The following is a 21,997-nucleotide window of genomic DNA, read 5'->3' as shown; positions in this document are numbered from 1 at the left end:
GACTTCGGCCAAGTCCCCTCGCCTGACTATCCTACTAGGCTTAGGAAGCTTGGTCTCACTGCCGAGGTAAGGTCAAACGTCCTGCCGAGCCTTACACCCGAACCCCGGCCAAGTCCCCTCGCCTGACTCTCCTACTTAGCTTAGGAAGCTCAGTTTCCCTGCCGAGGTAAGTTCGAACGTCCTGCCGAGCCTTACACTCGAACCCCGGCTAAGTCCCTATGCCTGACTCCTACTCGGCTTAAGAAGCTTGGTCTCCCTGCCGAGGTAAGCTCGAACGTTCTGCCGAGCCTTACACTTGAACTCGGGCCAAGTCCCTTTGGGTGACTCCTATTATGCTTAGGAAGCTTGGTCTCCCTGCCGAGGTAAGGTCGAACGTCCTGCCAAGCTTTACACTCAAACTCTGGCCAAGTCCCCTCGCCTGACTCTCCTACTAAGATTAGGAACCTTGGTCTCCCTGCCGAGGTAAGGTCGAACGTCCTGCCGAGCCTTACACTCGAACTCCGGCCAATTCCCTTCGCCTGACTTCTCATAGGCTTAGGAAGCTTGGTCTCCCTGCCGAGGTAAGGTCAAATGTATTGCCAAGACTTACACTCGAACTCCGGCCAAATCACCTCGCCTGACTATCCTATTAGGCTTAGGAAGCTTGGTCTCCCTGCCGAGGTAAGGCCGAACGTCCTGCCGAACCTTACACTCGAACCCCGGCCAAGTCCCCTCGCCTGACTCCTACTCGGCTTAGGAAGCTTGGTCTCCCTGCCGAGGTAAGGTCGAACGTCCTGCCGAGCCTTACACATGAGCTCCGGCCAAGTCCCCTTGCCTGACTATCCTACTAGGCTTAGGAAGCTTGGTCTCCCGGCCAAGGTAAGGTCAAAAGTCTTTCCAAGACTTACACTTGAACTCCGGCCAAGTCCCCTCACCTGACTATCCTATTAGGCTTAGGAAGCTTGGTCTCCATACCGAGGTAAGGTCAAACTTCCTGCCGAGCCTTACACTCGAACTCTGGCCAAGTCCCTTCGCCTGACTCTTCTACTAGGCTTAGGAAGCTTGGTCTCCCTGCCGAGGTAAGGTCGAACGTCCTGCCGAGCCTTACACTCGAACCCCGGCCAAGTTCCTTCGCCTGACTCTCCTACTAGGCTTAGGAAGCTTGGTCTCCCTGCCGAGGTAAGGCCGAACGTCCTGCCGAGCCTTACCCTCGAACCCCGGCCAAGTCCCTTCGCCTGACTCCTACTCGGCTTAGGAAGCTTGGTCTCCCTGCCGAGGTAAGGTCGAACGTCCTGCCGAGCCTTACACATGAGCTCCGTCCAAGTCCCCTCGCCTGATTCTCCTACTAGGCTTAGGAAGCTCACTCTCCCTGCCGAGGTAAGGTCGAACGTTCTGCCGAGCCTTACACTCGAACTTGGGCCGAGTCCCTTCGCGTGACTCCTAGTAGGCTAAAGAGTCTTGGTCTCTCTGCCGAGGTAAGGTCGAACGTCCGGCCGAGCCTTACACATGTGCTCCGGGCCAGTCCTTTTGTCTCACTCTACTACTCGGCTTAGGAAGCTTTGTCTCCCTGCCGAGGTAAGGTCGAACGTCCTGCCAAGCTTTACACTCAAACTTCGGCCAAGTCCCCTCGCCAGACTCCTACTAGGCTTAGGAAGCTTGGTCTCCCTGCCGAGGTAAGGTCGAATGGCCTACCGAGCCTTACACATGAGCTCCGGCCAAGTCTCCTTGCCTGACTATCCTACTAGGCTTAGGAAGCTTGGTCTCACTGCTGAGGTCAGGTCAAACGTCCTGCCGAGCCTTACACCCGAACCCCGGCCATGTCCCCTCGCCTGACTCTCCTACTAGGCTTTGGAAGCTTGGTCTCCCTGCCGAGGTAAGGCCGAACGTCCTGCCGAGCCTTACACTCGAACTCGGGCCAAGTCCCTTCGCGTGACTCCTACTAGGCTTAGGAAGCTTGGTCTCCCTGCCGAGGTAAGTTCGTATGTCCTGCCGAGCCTTACACTCGGACCCTGGACAAGTCCCCTCGCCTGACTCTCCTGCTAGGCTTAGGAAGCTCAGTCTCCCTGCCGAGGTAAGGTCGAACTTTCTGCCGAGCCTTACACTCGAACTCGGGCCAAGTCCCTTCGCCTGACTCTCCTACTAGGCTTAGGAAGCTTGGTCTCCCTGCCGAGGTAAGGCCGAACGTCCTGCCGAGCCTTACACTCGAACTCGGGCCAAGTCCCTTCGCGTGACTCCTACTCGGCTTAGGAAGCTTGGTCTCCCTGCCGAGGTGCGGTCAAACATCTTGCCAAGACTTACACTCGAACTCTGGCCAAGTCCCCTCGCCTGACTCTCCTACTAGGATTAGGAACCTTGGTCTCCCTTCCGCGGTAAGGTCGAACATCCTGCCGAGCCTCACACTCGAACTCCGGCCAAGTCCCCTCGCCTGACTCTCCTGCTAGGCTTAAGAGGCTTGGTCTCCCTGCCGAGGTAAGGTCGAACGTCCGGCCGAGCCTTACACATGTGCTCCGGGCCAGTCCTTTTGCCTCACTCTCCTACTAGGCTTAGGAAGCTTGGTCTCCCTGCTGAGGTAAGTTCAAACGTCCAGCCGAGCCTTACACTCGAACTCTGGCCAAGTCCCTTCGGCTGACTCTCCTACTAGGCTTAGGAAGCTTGGTCTCCCTGCCAAGGTTAGGCCGAACGTCCTGCCGAGCCTTACACCCGAACCTCGGCCAAGTCCCCTCGCCTGACTCTCCTACTAGGCTTAGGAAGCTCAGTCTCCCTGCCGAGGTAAGTTCGAACGTTCTGCCGAGCCTTACACTAGAACCCCAGCTAAGTCCCTTCGCCTGACTCTTACTCGGCTTAAGAAGCTTGGTCTCCCTGCCGAGGTAAGGTCGAACGTCCTGCCGAGCCTTACACATGATCTCCGGCCAAGTCCCCTTGCCTGACTCTCCTACTAGGCTTAGGAAGCTTGGTCTCCATACCCAGGAAAGGTCAAACTTCCTGCCGAGCCTTATACTCAAACTCCACCCAAGTCCCTTCGCCTGATTCTCCTACTAGGCTTAGGAAGCTTGGTCTCCCTGCCGAGGTAAGGTCGAATGTCCTGCCGAGCGTTACACTCGAACTCCGGCCAAGTCCCTTCTCCTGATTCCTACTCGGCTTAGGAAGCTTGGTCTCCCTGCCGAGGTAAGGTCGAACAGTCTGCCGAGCCTTACACTCGAATTCGGGCAAAGTCCCTCCGCCTGACATTCCTATTTGGCTTAGGAAGCTTGGTCTCCCTGCCGAGGTAAGGTCGAACGTCCTGCCGAGCCTTACACTCGAACCCCGGCCAAGTCCCTTCGCCTGACTCCTACACGGCTTAGGAAGCTTGGTATCCCTGCCGAGGTGAGGTCAAACATCTTGCCAATACTTACACTCGAACTCTGGCCAAGTCCCCTCGCCTGACTATCCTATTAGGCTTAGGAAGCTTGGTCTCCCTGCCGAGGTAAGGTCGAACGTCCTGCCGAGCTTTACACTCGACCTCCGACGAAGTCCCCTAGCCTGACTCTCCTGCTAGGCTTAGGAAGCTCAGTGTCCCTGCCGAGGTAAGGTCGAACGTTCTGCCGAGCCTTACACTCGAACCCCGGCCAAGTCCCCTCGCCTGACTCCTACTCGGCTTAGGAAGCTTGGTCTCCCTGCCGAGGTAAGGTTGAACGTCCTGCCGAGCCTTACACATGAGCTCCGGCCAAGTCCCCTTGCCTGACTATCCTACTAGGCTTAGGAAGCTTGGTCTCCCGGCCAAGGTAAGGTCAAAAGTCTTTCCAAGACTTACACTTGAACTCCGGCCAAGTCCCCTCACCTGACTATCCTATTAGGCTTAGGAAGCTTGATCTCCATACCGAGGTAAGGTCAAACTTCCTGCCGAGCCTTACACTCGAACTCTGGCCAAGTCCCTTCGCCTGACTCTCCTACTAGGCTTAGGAAGCTTGGTCTCCCTGCCGAGGTAAGGTCGAACGTCCTGCCGAGCCTTACACTCGAACTCGGGCCAAGTCCCTTCGCCTGACTCCTACTCGGCTTAGGAAGCTTGGTCTCCCTGCCGAGGTAAGGTCGAACGTCCTGCCAAGCTTTACACTCAGACTTCGGCCAAGTCCCCTCGCCTGACTATCCTACTAGGCTTAGGAAGCTTGGTCTCACTGCCGAGGTAAGGTCAAACGTCCTGCCGAGCCTTACACCCGAACCCCGGCCAAGTCCCCTCGCCTGACTCTCCTACTTAGCTTAGGAAGCTCAGTTTCCCTGCCGAGGTAAGTTCGAACGTCCTGCCGAGCCTTACACTCGAACCCCGGCTAAGTCCCTATGCCTGACTCCTACTCGGCTTAAGAAGCTTGGTCTCCCTGCCGAGGTAAGCTCGAACGTTCTGCCGAGCCTTACACTTGAACTCGGGCCAAGTCCCTTTGCGTGACTCCTACACGGCTTAGGAAGCTTGGTATCCCTGCCGAGGTGAGGTCAAACATCTTGCCAATACTTACACTCGAACTCTGGCCAAGTCCCCTCGCCTGACTATCCTATTAGGCTTAGGAAGCTTGGTCTCCCTGCCGAGGTAAGGTCGAACGTCCTGCCGAGCTTTACACTCGACCTCCGACGAAGTCCCCTAGCCTGACTCTCCTGCTAGGCTTAGGAAGCTCAGTGTCCCTGCCGAGGTAAGGTCGAACGTTCTGCCGAGCCTTACACTCGAACTCGGGCCAACTCCCTTCGCGTGACTCCTACTCGGCTTAGGAAGCTTGGTCTCCCTGCCGATATAAGGTCGAACGTCCGGCCGAGCCTTACACATGAGCTCCGGCCAAGTTCTTTTGCCTGATAATCCTACTAGGCTTAGGAAGCTTGGTCTCCCTGCCGAGGTAAGGCCGAACATCCTGCCGAGCCTTACACTCGAACCCCGGCCAAGTCGTTTCGCCTGACTCTTACTCGGCTTAGGAAGCTTGGTCTCCCTGCTGAGGTAAGGTCGAACAGTCTGCTGAGCCTTACACTCGAACTCGGGCCAAGTCCCTTCGCGTGATTCCTACTAGGCTTAGGAAGCTTGGTCTCCCTGCCGAGCCTTACACTCGAACTCCGACCAGGTCCCTTTGCCTGACTCTCCTACTAGACTTTGGAAGCTTGGTCTCCCTGCCGAGGTAATGTCGAACGTCCTGCCGAGCTTTACACTCGAACTCCGACCAAGTTCCCTCGCCTGACTCTCCTACTAGGGTTAGGAAGCTTGGTCTCCCTGCCGAGGTAAGGTCGAACAGTCTGCCGAGCCTTACAGTCGAACTCGGGCCAAGTCCCTTCGCGTGACTCCTACTAGGCTTAGGAAGCTTGGTCTCCCTGCCGAGGTAAGGTCAAACGTCCTGCCGAGCCTTACACGCGAACTCTGGCCAAGTCCCTTCGCGTGACTCCTATTAGGCTTAGGAAGCTCGGTCTCCCTGCCGAGGTAAGGTCGAACGTCCTGCCGAGCCTTACACATGAGCTCCGGCCAAATCCCCTTGCCTGACTCTCCTACTAGGCTTAGGAACCTTGGTCTCCCTGCCGAGGTAAGGTCAAACGTCCTGCCGAGCCCTACATTCGAACCCCGGCCAAGTCCCTTCGCCTGACTCTCCTACTAGGCTTAGGAAGCTTGGTCTCCCTGCCGAGGTAAGGCCGAACGTCCTGCCAAGCTTTACACTCAAACTCTGGCCAAGTCCCCTCGCCTGACTCTCCTACTAAGATTAGGAACCTTGGTCTCCCTGCCGAGGTAAGTTCGTATGTCCTGCCGAGCCTTACACTCGGACCCTGGACAAGTCCCCTCGCCTGACTCTCCTGCTAGGCTTAGGAAGCTCAGTCTCCCTGCCGAGGTAAGGTCGAACTTTCTGCCGAGCCTTACACTCGAACTCGGGCCAAGTCCCTTCGCCTGACTCTCCTACTAGGCTTAGGAAGCTTGGTCTCCCTGCCGAGGTAAGGCCGAACGTCCTGCCGAGCCTTACACTCGAACTCGGGCCAAGTCCCTTCGCGTGACTCCTACTCGGCTTAGGAAGCTTGGTCTCCCTGCCGAGGTGCGGTCAAACATCTTGCCAAGACTTACACTCGAACTCTGGCCAAGTCCCCTCGCCTGACTCTCCTACTAGGATTAGGAACCTTGGTCTCCCTTCCGCGGTAAGGTCGAACATCCTGCCGAGCCTCACACTCGAACTCCGGCCAAGTCCCCTCGCCTGACTCTCCTGCTAGGCTTAAGAGGCTTGGTCTCCCTGCCGAGGTAAGGTCGAACGTCCGGCCGAGCCTTACACATGTGCTCCGGGCCAGTCCTTTTGCCTCACTCTCCTACTAGGCTTAGGAAGCTTGGTCTCCCTGCTGAGGTAAGTTCAAACGTCCAGCCGAGCCTTACACTCGAACTCTGGCCAAGTCCCTTCGGCTGACTCTCCTACTAGGCTTAGGAAGCTTGGTCTCCCTGCCAAGGTTAGGCCGAACGTCCTGCCGAGCCTTACACCCGAACCTCGGCCAAGTCCCCTCGCCTGACTCTCCTACTAGGCTTAGGAAGCTCAGTCTCCCTGCCGAGGTAAGTTCGAACGTTCTGCCGAGCCTTACACTAGAACCCCAGCTAAGTCCCTTCGCCTGACTCTTACTCGGCTTAAGAAGCTTGGTCTCCCTGCCGAGGTAAGGTCGAACGTCCTGCCGAGCCTTACACATGATCTCCGGCCAAGTCCCCTTGCCTGACTCTCCTACTAGGCTTAGGAAGCTTGGTCTCCATACCCAGGAAAGGTCAAACTTCCTGCCGAGCCTTATACTCAAACTCCACCCAAGTCCCTTCGCCTGATTCTCCTACTAGGCTTAGGAAGCTTGGTCTCCCTGCCGAGGTAAGGTCGAATGTCCTGCCGAGCGTTACACTCGAACTCCGGCCAAGTCCCTTCTCCTGATTCCTACTCGGCTTAGGAAGCTTGGTCTCCCTGCCGAGGTAAGGTCGAACAGTCTGCCGAGCCTTACACTCGAATTCGGGCAAAGTCCCTCCGCCTGACATTCCTATTTGGCTTAGGAAGCTTGGTCTCCCTGCCGAGGTAAGGTCGAACGTCCTGCCGAGCCTTACACTCGAACCCCGGCCAAGTCCCTTCGCCTGACTCCTACACGGCTTAGGAAGCTTGGTATCCCTGCCGAGGTGAGGTCAAACATCTTGCCAATACTTACACTCGAACTCTGGCCAAGTCCCCTCGCCTGACTATCCTATTAGGCTTAGGAAGCTTGGTCTCCCTGCCGAGGTAAGGTCGAACGTCCTGCCGAGCTTTACACTCGACCTCCGACGAAGTCCCCTAGCCTGACTCTCCTGCTAGGCTTAGGAAGCTCAGTGTCCCTGCCGAGGTAAGGTCGAACGTTCTGCCGAGCCTTACACTCGAACTCGGGCCAACTCCCTTCGCGTGACTCCTACTCGGCTTAGGAAGCTTGGTCTCCCTGCCGATATAAGGTCGAACGTCCGGCCGAGCCTTACACATGAGCTCCGGCCAAGTTCTTTTGCCTGATAATCCTACTAGGCTTAGGAAGCTTGGTCTCCCTGCCGAGGTAAGGCCGAACATCCTGCCGAACCTTACACTCGAACCCCGGCCAAGTCCCCTCGCCTGACTCCTACTCGGCTTAGGAAGCTTGGTCTCCCTGCCGAGGTAAGGTTGAACGTCCTGCCGAGCCTTACACATGAGCTCCGGCCAAGTCCCCTTGCCTGACTATCCTACTAGGCTTAGGAAGCTTGGTCTCCCGGCCAAGGTAAGGTCAAAAGTCTTTCCAAGACTTACACTTGAACTCCGGCCAAGTCCCCTCACCTGACTATCCTATTAGGCTTAGGAAGCTTGATCTCCATACCGAGGTAAGGTCAAACTTCCTGCCGAGCCTTACACTCGAACTCTGGCCAAGTCCCTTCGCCTGACTCTCCTACTAGGCTTAGGAAGCTTGGTCTCCCTGCCGAGGTAAGGTCGAACGTCCTGCCGAGCCTTACACTCGAACTCGGGCCAAGTCCCTTCGCCTGACTCCTACTCGGCTTAGGAAGCTTGGTCTCCCTGCCGAGGTAAGGTCGAACGTCCTGCCAAGCTTTACACTCAGACTTCGGCCAAGTCCCCTCGCCTGACTATCCTACTAGGCTTAGGAAGCTTGGTCTCACTGCCGAGGTAAGGTCAAACGTCCTGCCGAGCCTTACACCCGAACCCCGGCCAAGTCCCCTCGCCTGACTCTCCTACTTAGCTTAGGAAGCTCAGTTTCCCTGCCGAGGTAAGTTCGAACGTCCTGCCGAGCCTTACACTCGAACCCCGGCTAAGTCCCTATGCCTGACTCCTACTCGGCTTAAGAAGCTTGGTCTCCCTGCCGAGGTAAGCTCGAACGTTCTGCCGAGCCTTACACTTGAACTCGGGCCAAGTCCCTTTGCGTGACTCCTACACGGCTTAGGAAGCTTGGTATCCCTGCCGAGGTGAGGTCAAACATCTTGCCAATACTTACACTCGAACTCTGGCCAAGTCCCCTCGCCTGACTATCCTATTAGGCTTAGGAAGCTTGGTCTCCCTGCCGAGGTAAGGTCGAACGTCCTGCCGAGCTTTACACTCGACCTCCGACGAAGTCCCCTAGCCTGACTCTCCTGCTAGGCTTAGGAAGCTCAGTGTCCCTGCCGAGGTAAGGTCGAACGTTCTGCCGAGCCTTACACTCGAACTCGGGCCAACTCCCTTCGCGTGACTCCTACTCGGCTTAGGAAGCTTGGTCTCCCTGCCGATATAAGGTCGAACGTCCGGCCGAGCCTTACACATGAGCTCCGGCCAAGTTCTTTTGCCTGATAATCCTACTAGGCTTAGGAAGCTTGGTCTCCCTGCCGAGGTAAGGCCGAACATCCTGCCGAGCCTTACACTCGAACCCCGGCCAAGTCGTTTCGCCTGACTCTTACTCGGCTTAGGAAGCTTGGTCTCCCTGCTGAGGTAAGGTCGAACAGTCTGCTGAGCCTTACACTCGAACTCGGGCCAAGTCCCTTCGCGTGATTCCTACTAGGCTTAGGAAGCTTGGTCTCCCTGCCGAGCCTTACACTCGAACTCCGACCAGGTCCCTTTGCCTGACTCTCCTACTAGACTTTGGAAGCTTGGTCTCCCTGCCGAGGTAATGTCGAACGTCCTGCCGAGCTTTACACTCGAACTCCGACCAAGTTCCCTCGCCTGACTCTCCTACTAGGGTTAGGAAGCTTGGTCTCCCTGCCGAGGTAAGGTCGAACAGTCTGCCGAGCCTTACAGTCGAACTCGGGCCAAGTCCCTTCGCGTGACTCCTACTAGGCTTAGGAAGCTTGGTCTCCCTGCCGAGGTAAGGTCAAACGTCCTGCCGAGCCTTACACGCGAACTCTGGCCAAGTCCCTTCGCGTGACTCCTATTAGGCTTAGGAAGCTCGGTCTCCCTGCCGAGGTAAGGTCGAACGTCCTGCCGAGCCTTACACATGAGCTCCGGCCAAATCCCCTTGCCTGACTCTCCTACTAGGCTTAGGAACCTTGGTCTCCCTGCCGAGGTAAGGTCAAACGTCCTGCCGAGCCCTACATTCGAACCCCGGCCAAGTCCCTTCGCCTGACTCTCCTACTAGGCTTAGGAAGCTTGGTCTCCCTGCCGAGGTAAGGCCGAACGTCCTGCCAAGCTTTACACTCAAACTCTGGCCAAGTCCCCTCGCCTGACTCTCCTACTAAGATTAGGAACCTTGGTCTCCCTGCCGAGGTAAGGTCGAAGGTCCTGCCGAGCCTTACACTCGAACTCCGGCCAATTCCCTTCGCCTGACTTCTCCTAGGCTTAGGAAGCTTGGTCTCCCTGCCGAGGTAAGGTCAAATGTCTTGCCAAGACTTACACTCGAACTCCGGCCAAATCACCTCGCCTGACTATCCTATTAGGCTTAGGAAGCTTGGTCTCCCTGCCGAGGTAAGGCCGAACGTCCTGCCGAACCTTACACTCGAACCCCGGCCAAGTCCCCTCGCCTGACTCCTACTCGGCTTAGGAAGCTTGGTCTCCCTGCCGAGGTAAGGTTGAACGTCCTGCCGAGCCTTACACATGAGCTCCGGCCAAGTCCCCTTGCCTGACTATCCTACTAGGCTTAGGAAGCTTGGTCTCCCGGCCAAGGTAAGATCAAAAGTCTTTCCAAGACTTACACTTGAACTCCGGCCAAGTCCCCTCACCTGACTATCCTATTAGGCTTAGGAAGCTTGGTCTCCATACCGAGGTAAGGTCAAACTTCCTGCCGAGCCTTACACTCGAACTCTGGCCAAGTCCCTTCGCCTGACTCTCCTACTAGGCTTAGGAAGCTTGGTCTCCCTGCCGAGGTAAGGTCGAACGTCCTGCCGAGCCTTACACTCGAACTCGGGCCAAGTCCCTTCGCCTGACTCCTACTCGGCTTAGGAAGCTTGGTCTCCCTGCCGAGGTAAGGTCGAACGTCCTGCCAAGCTTTACACTCAGACTTCGGCCAAGTCCCCTCGCCTGACTATCCTACTAGGCTTAGGAAGCTTGGTCTCACTGCCGAGGTAAGGTCAAACGTCCTGCCGAGCCTTACACCCGAACCCCGGCCAAGTCCCCTCGCCTGACTCTCCTACTTAGCTTAGGAAGCTCAGTTTCCCTGCCGAGGTAAGTTCGAACGTCCTGCCGAGCCTTACACTCGAACCCCGGCTAAGTCCCTATGCCTGACTCCTACTCGGCTTAAGAAGCTTGGTCTCCCTGCCGAGGTAAGCTCGAACGTTCTGCCGAGCCTTACACTTGAACTCGGGCCAAGTCCCTTTGCGTGACTCCTATTATGCTTAGGAAGCTTGGTCTCCCTGCCGAGGTAAGGTCGAACGTCCTGCCAAGCTTTACACTCAAACTCTGGCCAAGTCCCCTCGCCTGACTCTCCTACTAAGATTAGGAACCTTGGTCTCCCTGCCGAGGTAAGGTCGAACGTCCTGCCGAGCCTTACACTCGAACTCCGGCCAATTCCCTTCGCCTGACTTCTCATAGGCTTAGGAAGCTTGGTCTCCCTGCCGAGGTAAGGTCAAATGTATTGCCAAGACTTACACTCGAACTCCGGCCAAATCACCTCGCCTGACTATCCTATTAGGCTTAGGAAGCTTGGTCTCCCTGCCGAGGTAAGGCCGAACGTCCTGCCGAACCTTACACTCGAACCCCGGCCAAGTCCCCTCGCCTGACTCCTACTCGGCTTAGGAAGCTTGGTCTCCCTGCCGAGGTAAGGTCGAACGTCCTGCCGAGCCTTACACATGAGCTCCGGCCAAGTCCCCTTGCCTGACTATCCTACTAGGCTTAGGAAGCTTGGTCTCCCGGCCAAGGTAAGGTCAAAAGTCTTTCCAAGACTTACACTTGAACTCCGGCCAAGTCCCCTCACCTGACTATCCTATTAGGCTTAGGAAGCTTGGTCTCCATACCGAGGTAAGGTCAAACTTCCTGCCGAGCCTTACACTCGAACTCTGGCCAAGTCCCTTCGCCTGACTCTTCTACTAGGCTTAGGAAGCTTGGTCTCCCTGCCGAGGTAAGGTCGAACGTCCTGCCGAGCCTTACACTCGAACCCCGGCCAAGTTCCTTCGCCTGACTCTCCTACTAGGCTTAGGAAGCTTGGTCTCCCTGCCGAGGTAAGGCCGAACGTCCTGCCGAGCCTTACCCTCGAACCCCGGCCAAGTCCCTTCGCCTGACTCCTACTCGGCTTAGGAAGCTTGGTCTCCCTGCCGAGGTAAGGTCGAACGTCCTGCCGAGCCTTACACATGAGCTCCGTCCAAGTCCCCTCGCCTGATTCTCCTACTAGGCTTAGGAAGCTCACTCTCCCTGCCGAGGTAAGGTCGAACGTTCTGCCGAGCCTTACACTCGAACTTGGGCCGAGTCCCTTCGCGTGACTCCTAGTAGGCTAAAGAGTCTTGGTCTCTCTGCCGAGGTAAGGTCGAACGTCCGGCCGAGCCTTACACATGTGCTCCGGGCCAGTCCTTTTGTCTCACTCTCCTACTCGGCTTAGGAAGCTTTGTCTCCCTGCCGAGGTAAGGTCGAACGTCCTGCCAAGCTTTACACTCAAACTTCGGCCAAGTCCCCTCGCCAGACTCCTACTAGGCTTAGGAAGCTTGGTCTCCCTGCCGAGGTAAGGTCGAATGGCCTACCGAGCCTTACACATGAGCTCCGGCCAAGTCTCCTTGCCTGACTATCCTACTAGGCTTAGGAAGCTTGGTCTCACTGCTGAGGTCAGGTCAAACGTCCTGCCGAGCCTTACACCCGAACCCCGGCCATGTCCCCTCGCCTGACTCTCCTACTAGGCTTTGGAAGCTTGGTCTCCCTGCCGAGGTAAGGCCGAACGTCCTGCCGAGCCTTACACTCGAACTCGGGCCAAGTCCCTTCGCGTGACTCCTACTAGGCTTAGGAAGCTTGGTCTCCCTGCCGAGGTAAGTTCGTATGTCCTGCCGAGCCTTACACTCGGACCCTGGACAAGTCCCCTCGCCTGACTCTCCTGCTAGGCTTAGGAAGCTCAGTCTCCCTGCCGAGGTAAGGTCGAACTTTCTGCCGAGCCTTACACTCGAACTCGGGCCAAGTCCCTTCGCCTGACTCTCCTACTAGGCTTAGGAAGCTTGGTCTCCCTGCCGAGGTAAGGCCGAACGTCCTGCCGAGCCTTACACTCGAACTCGGGCCAAGTCCCTTCGCGTGACTCCTACTCGGCTTAGGAAGCTTGGTCTCCCTGCCGAGGTGCGGTCAAACATCTTGCCAAGACTTACACTCGAACTCTGGCCAAGTCCCCTCGCCTGACTCTCCTACTAGGATTAGGAACCTTGGTCTCCCTTCCGCGGTAAGGTCGAACATCCTGCCGAGCCTCACACTCGAACTCCGGCCAAGTCCCCTCGCCTGACTCTCCTGCTAGGCTTAAGAGGCTTGGTCTCCCTGCCGAGGTAAGGTCGAACGTCCGGCCGAGCCTTACACATGTGCTCCGGGCCAGTCCTTTTGCCTCACTCTCCTACTAGGCTTAGGAAGCTTGGTCTCCCTGCTGAGGTAAGTTCAAACGTCCAGCCGAGCCTTACACTCGAACTCTGGCCAAGTCCCTTCGGCTGACTCTCCTACTAGGCTTAGGAAGCTTGGTCTCCCTGCCAAGGTTAGGCCGAACGTCCTGCCGAGCCTTACACTAGAACCCCGGCCAAGTTCCTTCGCCTGACTCTCCTACTAGGCTTAGGAAACTTGGTCTCCCTGCCAAGGTAAGGTTGAACGTCCTGCCGAGCCTTACACCCGAACCTCGGCCAAGTCCCCTCGCCTGACTCTCCTACTAGGCTTAGGAAGCTCAGTCTCCCTGCCGAGGTAAGTTCGAACGTTCTGCCGAGCCTTACACTAGAACCCCAGCTAAGTCCCTTCGCCTGACTCTTACTCGGCTTAAGAAGCTTGGTCTCCCTGCCGAGGTAAGGTCGAACGTCCTGCCGAGCCTTACACATGATCTCCGGCCAAGTCCCCTTGCCTGACTCTCCTACTAGGCTTAGGAAGCTTGGTCTCCATACCCAGGAAAGGTCAAACTTCCTGCCGAGCCTTATACTCAAACTCCACCCAAGTCCCTTCGCCTGATTCTCCTACTAGGCTTAGGAAGCTTGGTCTCCCTGCCGAGGTAAGGTCGAATGTCCTGCCGAGCGTTACACTCGAACTCCGGCCAAGTCCCTTCTCCTGATTCCTACTCGGCTTAGGAAGCTTGGTCTCCCTGCCGAGGTAAGGTCGAACAGTCTGCCGAGCCTTACACTCGAATTCGGGCAAAGTCCCTCCGCCTGACATTCCTATTTGGCTTAGGAAGCTTGGTCTCCCTGCCGAGGTAAGGTCGAACGTCCTGCCGAGCCTTACACTCGAACCCCGGCCAAGTCCCTTCGCCTGACTCCTACACGGCTTAGGAAGCTTGGTATCCCTGCCGAGGTGAGGTCAAACATCTTGCCAATACTTACACTCGAACTCTGGCCAAGTCCCCTCGCCTGACTATCCTATTAGGCTTAGGAAGCTTGGTCTCCCTGCCGAGGTAAGGTCGAACGTCCTGCCGAGCTTTACACTCGACCTCCGACGAAGTCCCCTAGCCTGACTCTCCTGCTAGGCTTAGGAAGCTCAGTGTCCCTGCCGAGGTAAGGTCGAACGTTCTGCCGAGCCTTACACTCGAACTCGGGCCAACTCCCTTCGCGTGACTCCTACTCGGCTTAGGAAGCTTGGTCTCCCTGCCGATATAAGGTCGAACGTCCGGCCGAGCCTTACACATGAGCTCCGGCCAAGTTCTTTTGCCTGATAATCCTACTAGGCTTAGGAAGCTTGGTCTCCCTGCCGAGGTAAGGCCGAACATCCTGCCGAGCCTTACACTCGAACCCCGGCCAAGTCGTTTCGCCTGACTCTTACTCGGCTTAGGAAGCTTGGTCTCCCTGCTGAGGTAAGGTCGAACAGTCTGCTGAGCCTTACACTCGAACTCGGGCCAAGTCCCTTCGCGTGATTCCTACTAGGCTTAGGAAGCTTGGTCTCCCTGCCGAGCCTTACACTCGAACTCCGACCAGGTCCCTTTGCCTGACTCTCCTACTAGACTTTGGAAGCTTGGTCTCCCTGCCGAGGTAATGTCGAACGTCCTGCCGAGCTTTACACTCGAACTCCGACCAAGTTCCCTCGCCTGACTCTCCTACTAGGGTTAGGAAGCTTGGTCTCCCTGCCGAGGTAAGGTCGAACAGTCTGCCGAGCCTTACAGTCGAACTCGGGCCAAGTCCCTTCGCGTGACTCCTACTAGGCTTAGGAAACTTGGTCTCCCTGCCGAGGTAAGGTCAAACGTCCTGCCGAGCCTTACACGCGAACTCTGGCCAAGTCCCTTCGCGTGACTCCTATTAGGCTTAGGAAGCTCGGTCTCCCTGCCGAGGTAAGGTCGAACGTCCTGCCGAGCCTTACACATGAGCTCCGGCCAAATCCCCTTGCCTGACTCTCCTACTAGGCTTAGGAACCTTGGTCTCCCTGCCGAGGTAAGGTCAAACGTCCTGTCGAGCCCTACATTCGAACCCCGGCCAAGTCCCTTCGCCTGACTCTTCTACTAGGCTTAGGAAGCTTGGTCTCCCTGCCGAGGTAAGGCCGAACGTCCTGCCAAGCTTTACACTCAAACTCTGGCCAAGTCCCCTCGCCTGACTCTCCTACTAAGATTAGGAACCTTGGTCTCCCTGCCGAGGTAAGGTCGAACGTCCTGCCGAGCCTTACACTCGAACTCCGGCCAATTCCCTTCGCCTAACTTCTCCTAGGCTTAGGAAGCTTGGTCTCCCTGCCGAGGTAAGGTCAAATGTCTTGCCAAGACTTACACTCGAACTCCGGCCAAATCACCTCGCCTGACTATCCTATTAGGCTTAGGAAGCTTGGTCTCCCTGCCGAGGTAAGGCCGAACGTCCTGCCGAACCTTACACTCGAACCCCGGCCAAGTCCCCTCGCCTGACTCCTACTCGGCTTAGGAAGCTTGGTCTCCGTGCCGAGGTAAGGTCGAACGTCCTGCCGAGTTTTACACATGAGCTCCGGCCAAGTCCCCTTGCCTGACTATCCTACTAGGCTTAGGAAGCTTGGTCTCCCGGCCAAGGTAAGGTCAAAAGTCTTTCCAAGACTTACACTTGAACTCCGGCCAAGTCCCCTCACCTGACTATCCTATTAGGCTTAGGAAGCTTCGTCTCCATACCGAGGTAAGGTCAAACTTCCTGCCGAGCCTTACACTCGAACTCTGGCCAAGTCCCTTCGCCTGACTCTCCTACTAGGCTTAGGAAGCTTGGTCTCCCTGCCGAGGTAAGGTCGAACGTCCTGCCGAGCCTTACACTCGAACCCCGGCCAAGTTCCTTCGCCTGACTCTCCTACTAGGCTTAGGAAGCTTGGTCTCCCTGCCGAGGTAAGGCCGAACGTCCTGCCGAGCCTTACCCTCGAACCCCGGCCAAGTCCCTTCGCCTGTCTCCTACTCGGCTTAGGAAGCTTGGTCTCCCTGCCGAGGTAAGGTCGAACGTCCTGCCGAGCCTTACACATGAGCTCCGGCCAAGTCCACTTGCCTGACTCTCCTACTAGGCTTAGGAAGTTTGGTCTCCCTGCCGAGGTAAGGTCGAACGTCCTGCCGAGCCTTACACTCGAACCCCGGCCAAGTTCCTTCGCCTGACTCTCCTACTAGGCTTAGGAAGCTTGGTCTCCTTGCCGAGGTAAAGGCCGAACGTCCTGCCGAGCCTTACACTCGAACTCCGGCCAAGTTCTTTTGCCTGACTCTCCTACTAGGCTTAGGAAGCTTGGTCTCCCTGCCGAGGTAAGGCCGAACGTCCTGCCGAGCCTTACATTTGAACTCCGTCCAAGTCCCCTCGCCTGATTCTCCTACTAGGCTTAGGAAGCTCACTCTCCCTGCCGAGGTAAGGTCGAACGTTCTGCCGAGCCTTACACTCGAACTTGGGCCGAGTCCCTTCGCGTGACTCCTAGTAGGCTAAAGAGTCTTGGTCTCTCTGCCGAGGTAAGGTCGAACGTCCGGCCGAGCCTTACACATGTGCTCCGGGCCAGTCCTTTTGCCTCACTCTCCTACTCGGCTTAGGAAGCTTTGTCTCCCTGCCGAGGTAAGGTCGAACGTCCTGCCAAGCTTTACACTCAAACTTCGGCCAAGTCCCCTCGCCAGACTCCTACTAGGCTTAGGAAGCTTGGTCTCCCTGCCGAGGTAAGGTCGAATGGCCTACCGAGCCTTACACAGGAGCTCCGGCCAAGTCTCCTTGCCTGACTATCCTACTAGGCTTAGGAAGCTTGGTCTCACTGCTGAGGTCAGGTCAAACGTCCTGCCGAGCCTTACACCCGAACCCCGGCCATGTCCCCTCGCCTGACTCTCCTACTAGGCTTTGGAAGCTTGGTCTCCCTGCCGAGGTAAGGCCGAACGTCCTGCCGAGCCTTACACTCGAACTCGGGCCAAGTCCCTTCGCGTGACTCCTACTAGGCTTAGGAAGCTTGGTCTCCCTGCCGAGGTAAGTTCGTATGTCCTGCCGAGCCTTACACTCGGACCCTGGACAAGTCCCCTCGCCTGACTCTCCTGCTAGGCTTAGGAAGCTCAGTCTCCCTGCCGAGGTAAGGTCGAACTTTCTGCCGAGCCTTACACTCGAACTCGGGCCAAGTCCCTTCGCCTGACTCTCCTACTAGGCTTAGGAAGCTTGGTCTCCCTGCCGAGGTAAGGCCGAACGTCCTGCCGAGCCTTACACTCGAACTCGGGCCAAGTCCCTTCGCGTGACTCCTACTCGGCTTAGGAAGCTTGGTCTCCCTGCCGAGGTGCGGTCAAACATCTTGCCAAGACTTACACTCGAACTCTGGCCAAGTCCCCTCGCCTGACTCTCCTACTAGGATTAGGAACCTTGGTCTCCCTTCCGCGGTAAGGTCGAACATCCTGCCGAGCCTCACACTCGAACTCCGGCCAAGTCCCCTCGCCTGACTCTCCTGCTAGGCTTAAGAGGCTTGGTCTCCCTGCCGAGGTAAGGTCGAACGTCCGGCCGAGCCTTACACATGTGCTCCGGGCCAGTCCTTTTGCCTCACTCTCCTACTAGGCTTAGGAAGCTTGGTCTCCCTGCTGAGGTAAGTTCAAACGTCCAGCCGAGCCTTACACTCGAACTCTGGCCAAGTCCCTTCGGCTGACTCTCCTACTAGGCTTAGGAAGCTTGGTCTCCCTGCCAAGGTTAGGCCGAACGTCCTGCCGAGCCTTACACTAGAACCCCGGCCAAGTTCCTTCGCCTGACTCTCCTACTAGGCTTAGGAAACTTGGTCTCCCTGCCAAGGTAAGGTTGAACGTCCTGCCGAGACTTACACCCGAACCTCGGCCAAGTCCCCTCGCCTGACTCTCCTACTAGGCTTAGGAAGCTCAGTCTCCCTGCCGAGGTAAGTTCGAACGTTCTGCCGAGCCTTACACTAGAACCCCAGCTAAGTCCTTTCGCCTGACTCTTACTCGGCTTAAGAAGCTTGGTCTCCCTGCCGAGGTAAGGTCGAACGTCCTGCCGAGCCTTACACATGATCTCCGGCCAAGTCCCCTTGCCTGACTCTCCTACTAGGCTTAGGAAGCTTGGTCTCCATACCCAGGAAAGGTCAAACTTCCTGCCGAGCCTTATACTCAAACTCCACCCAAGTCCCTTCGCCTGATTCTCCTACTAGGCTTAGGAAGCTTGGTCTCCCTGCCGAGGTAAGGTCGAATGTCCTGCCGAGCGTTACACTCGAACTCCGGCCAAGTCCCTTCTCCTGACTCCTACTCGGCTTAGGAAGCTTGGTCTCCCTGCCGAGGTAAGGTCGAACAGTCTGCCGAGCCTTACACTCGAATTCGGGCAAAGTCCCTCCGCCTGACATTCCTATTTGGCTTAGGAAGCTTGGTCTCCCTGCCGAGGTAAGGTCGAACGTCCTGCCGAGCCTTACACTCGAACCCCGGCCAAGTCCCTTCGCCTGACTCCTACACGGCTTAGGAAGCTTGGTATCCCTGCCGAGGTGAGGTCAAACATCTTGCCAATACTTACACTCGAACTCTGGCCAAGTCCCCTCGCCTGACTATCCTATTAGGCTTAGGAAGCTTGGTCTCCCTGCCGAGGTAAGGTCGAACGTCCTGCCGAGCTTTACACTCGACCTCCGACGAAGTCCCCTAGCCTGACTCTCCTGCTAGGCTTAGGAAGCTCAGTGTCCCTGCCGAGGTAAGGTCGAACGTTCTGCCGAGCCTTACACTCGAACTCGGGCCAACTCCCTTCGCGTGACTCCTACTCGGCTTAGGAAGCTTGGTCTCCCTGCCGATATAAGGTCGAACGTCCGGCCGAGCCTTACACATGAGCTCCGGCCAAGTTCTTTTGCCTGATAATCCTACTAGGCTTAGGAAGCTTGGTCTCCCTGCCGAGGTAAGGCCGAACATCCTGCCGAGCCTTACACTCGAACCCCGGCCAAGTCGTTTCGCCTGACTCTTACTCGGCTTAGGAAGCTTGGTCTCCCTGCTGAGGTAAGGTCGAACAGTCTGCTGAGCCTTACACTCGAACTCGGGCCAAGTCCCTTCGCGTGATTCCTACTAGGCTTAGGAAGCTTGGTCTCCCTGCCGAGCCTTACACTCGAACTCCGACCAGGTCCCTTTGCCTGACTCTCCTACTAGACTTTGGAAGCTTGGTCTCCCTGCCGAGGTAATGTCGAACGTCCTGCCGAGCTTTACACTCGAACTCCGACCAAGTTCCCTCGCCTGACTCTCCTACTAGGGTTAGGAAGCTTGGTCTCCCTGCCGAGGTAAGGTCGAACAGTCTGCCGAGCCTTACAGTCGAACTCGGGCCAAGTCCCTTCGCGTGACTCCTACTAGGCTTAGGAAGCTTGGTCTCCCTGCCGAGGTAAGGTCAAACGTCCTGCCGAGCCTTACACGCGAACTCTGGCCAAGTCCCTTCGCGTGACTCCTATTAGGCTTAGGAAGCTCGGTCTCCCTGCCGAGGTAAGGTCGAACGTCCTGCCGAGCCTTACACATGAGCTCCGGCCAAATCCCCTTGCCTGACTCTCCTACTAGGCTTAGGAACCTTGGTCTCCCTGCCGAGGTAAGGTCAAACGTCCTGCCGAGCCCTACATTCGAACCCCGGCCAAGTCCCTTCGCCTGACTCTCCTACTAGGCTTAGGAAGCTTGGTCTCCCTGCCGAGGTAAGGCCGAACGTCCTGCCAAGCTTTACACTCAAACTCTGGCCAAGTCCCCTCGCCTGACTCTCCTACTAAGATTAGGAACCTTGGTCTCCCTGCCGAGGTAAGGTCGAAGGTCCTGCCGAGCCTTACACTCGAACTCCGGCCAATTCCCTTCGCCTGACTTCTCCTAGGCTTAGGAAGCTTGGTCTCCCTGCCGAGGTAAGGTCAAATGTCTTGCCAAGACTTACACTCGAACTCCGGCCAAATCACCTCGCCTGACTATCCTATTAGGCTTAGGAAGCTTGGTCTCCCTGCCGAGGTAAGGCCGAACGTCCTGCCGAACCTTACACTCGAACCCCGGCCAAGTCCCCTCGCCTGACTCCTACTCGGCTTAGGAAGCTTGGTCTCCCTGCCGAGGTAAGGTTGAACGTCCTGCCGAGCCTTACACATGAGCTCCGGCCAAGTCCCCTTGCCTGACTATCCTACTAGGCTTAGGAAGCTTGGTCTCCCGGCCAAGGTAAGGTCAAAAGTCTTTCCAAGACTTACACTTGAACTCCGGCCAAGTCCCCTCACCTGACTATCCTATTAGGCTTAGGAAGCTTGGTCTCCATACCGAGGTAAGGTCAAACTTCCTGCCGAGCCTTACACTCGAACTCTGGCCAAGTCCCTTCGCCTGACTCTCCTACTAGGCTTAGGAAGCTTGGTCTCCCTGCCGAGGTAAGGTCGAACGTCCTGCCGAGCCTTACACTCGAACTCGGGCCAAGTCCCTTCGCCTGACTCCTACTCGGCTTAGGAAGCTTGGTCTCCCTGCCGAGGTAAGGTCGAACGTCCTGCCAAGCTTTACACTCAGACTTCGGCCAAGTCCCCTCGCCTGACTATCCTACTAGGCTTAGGAAGCTTGGTCTCACTGCCGAGGTAAGGTCAAACGTCCTGCCGAGCCTTACACCCGAACCCCGGCCAAGTCCCCTCGCCTGACTCTCCTACTTAGCTTAGGAAGCTCAGTTTCCCTGCCGAGGTAAGTTCGAACGTCCTGCCGAGCCTTACACTCGAACCCCGGCTAAGTCCCTATGCCTGACTCCTACTCGGCTTAAGAAGCTTGGTCTCCCTGCCGAGGTAAGCTCGAACGTTCTGCCGAGCCTTACACTTGAACTCGGGCCAAGTCCCTTTGCGTGACTCCTATTATGCTTAGGAAGCTTGGTCTCCCTGCCGAGGTAAGGTCGAACGTCCTGCCAAGCTTTACACTCAAACTCTGGCCAAGTCCCCTCGCCTGACTCTCCTACTAAGATTAGGAACCTTGGTCTCCCTGCCGAGGTAAGGTCGAACGTCCTGCCGAGCCTTACACTCGAACTCCGGCCAATTCCCTTCGCCTGACTTCTCCTAGGCTTAGGAAGCTTGGTCTCCCTGCCGAGGTAAGGTCAAATGTATTGCCAAGACTTACACTCGAACTCCGGCCAAATCACCTCGCCTGACTATCCTATTAGGCTTAGGAAGCTTGGTCTCCCTGCCGAGGTAAGGCCGAACGTCCTGCCGAACCTTACACTCGAACCCCGGCCAAGTCCCCTCGCCTGACTCCTACTCGGCTTAGGAAGCTTGGTCTCCCTGCCGAGGTAAGGTCGAACGTCCTGCCGAGCCTTACACATGAGCTCCGGCCAAGTCCCCTTGCCTGACTATCCTACTAGGCTTAGGAAGCTTGGTCTCCCGGCCAAGGTAAGGTCAAAAGTCTTTCCAAGACTTACACTTGAACTCCGGCCAAGTCCCCTCACCTGACTATCCTATTAGGCTTAGGAAGCTTGGTCTCCATACCGAGGTAAGGTCAAACTTCCTGCCGAGCCTTACACTCGAACTCTGGCCAAGTCCCTTCGCCTGACTCTCCTACTAGGCTTAGGAAGCTTGGTCTCCCTGCTGAGGTAAGTTCAAACGTCCAACCGAGCCTTACACTCGAACTCGGGCCAAGTCCCTTCGGCTGACTCTCCTACTAGGCTTAGGAAGCTTGGTCTCCCTGCCAAGGTTAGGCCGAACGTCCTGCCGAGCCTTACACTAGAACCCCGGCCAAGTTCCTTCGCCTGACTCTCCTACTAGGCTTAGGAAACTTGGTCTCCCTGCCAAGGTAAGGTTGAACGTCCTGCCGAGCCTTACACCCGAACCTCGGCCAAGTCCCCTCGCCTGACTCTCCTACTAGGCTTAGGAAGCTCAGTCTCCCTGCCGAGGTAAGTTCGAACGTTCTGCCGAGCCTTACACTAGAACCCCAGCTAAGTCCCTTCGCCTGACTCTTACTCGGCTTAAGAAGCTTGGTCTCCCTGCCGAGGTAAGGTCGAACGTCCTGCCGAGCCTTACACATGATCTCCGGCCAAGTCCCCTTGCCTGACTCTCCTACTAGGCTTAGGAAGCTTGGTCTCCATACCCAGGAAAGGTCAAACTTCCTGCCGAGCCTTATACTCAAACTCCACCCAAGTCCCTTCGCCTGATTCTCCTACTAGGCTTAG

This window comes from Lonchura striata, chromosome W (assembly GCF_050655825.1).
Source record: "Lonchura striata isolate lonStrDom1 chromosome W, ASM5065582v1, whole genome shotgun sequence".
In the NCBI taxonomy this organism is placed as follows: Eukaryota; Metazoa; Chordata; class Aves; order Passeriformes; family Estrildidae; genus Lonchura; species Lonchura striata.
This window is presented reverse-complemented; position numbering follows the sequence as displayed.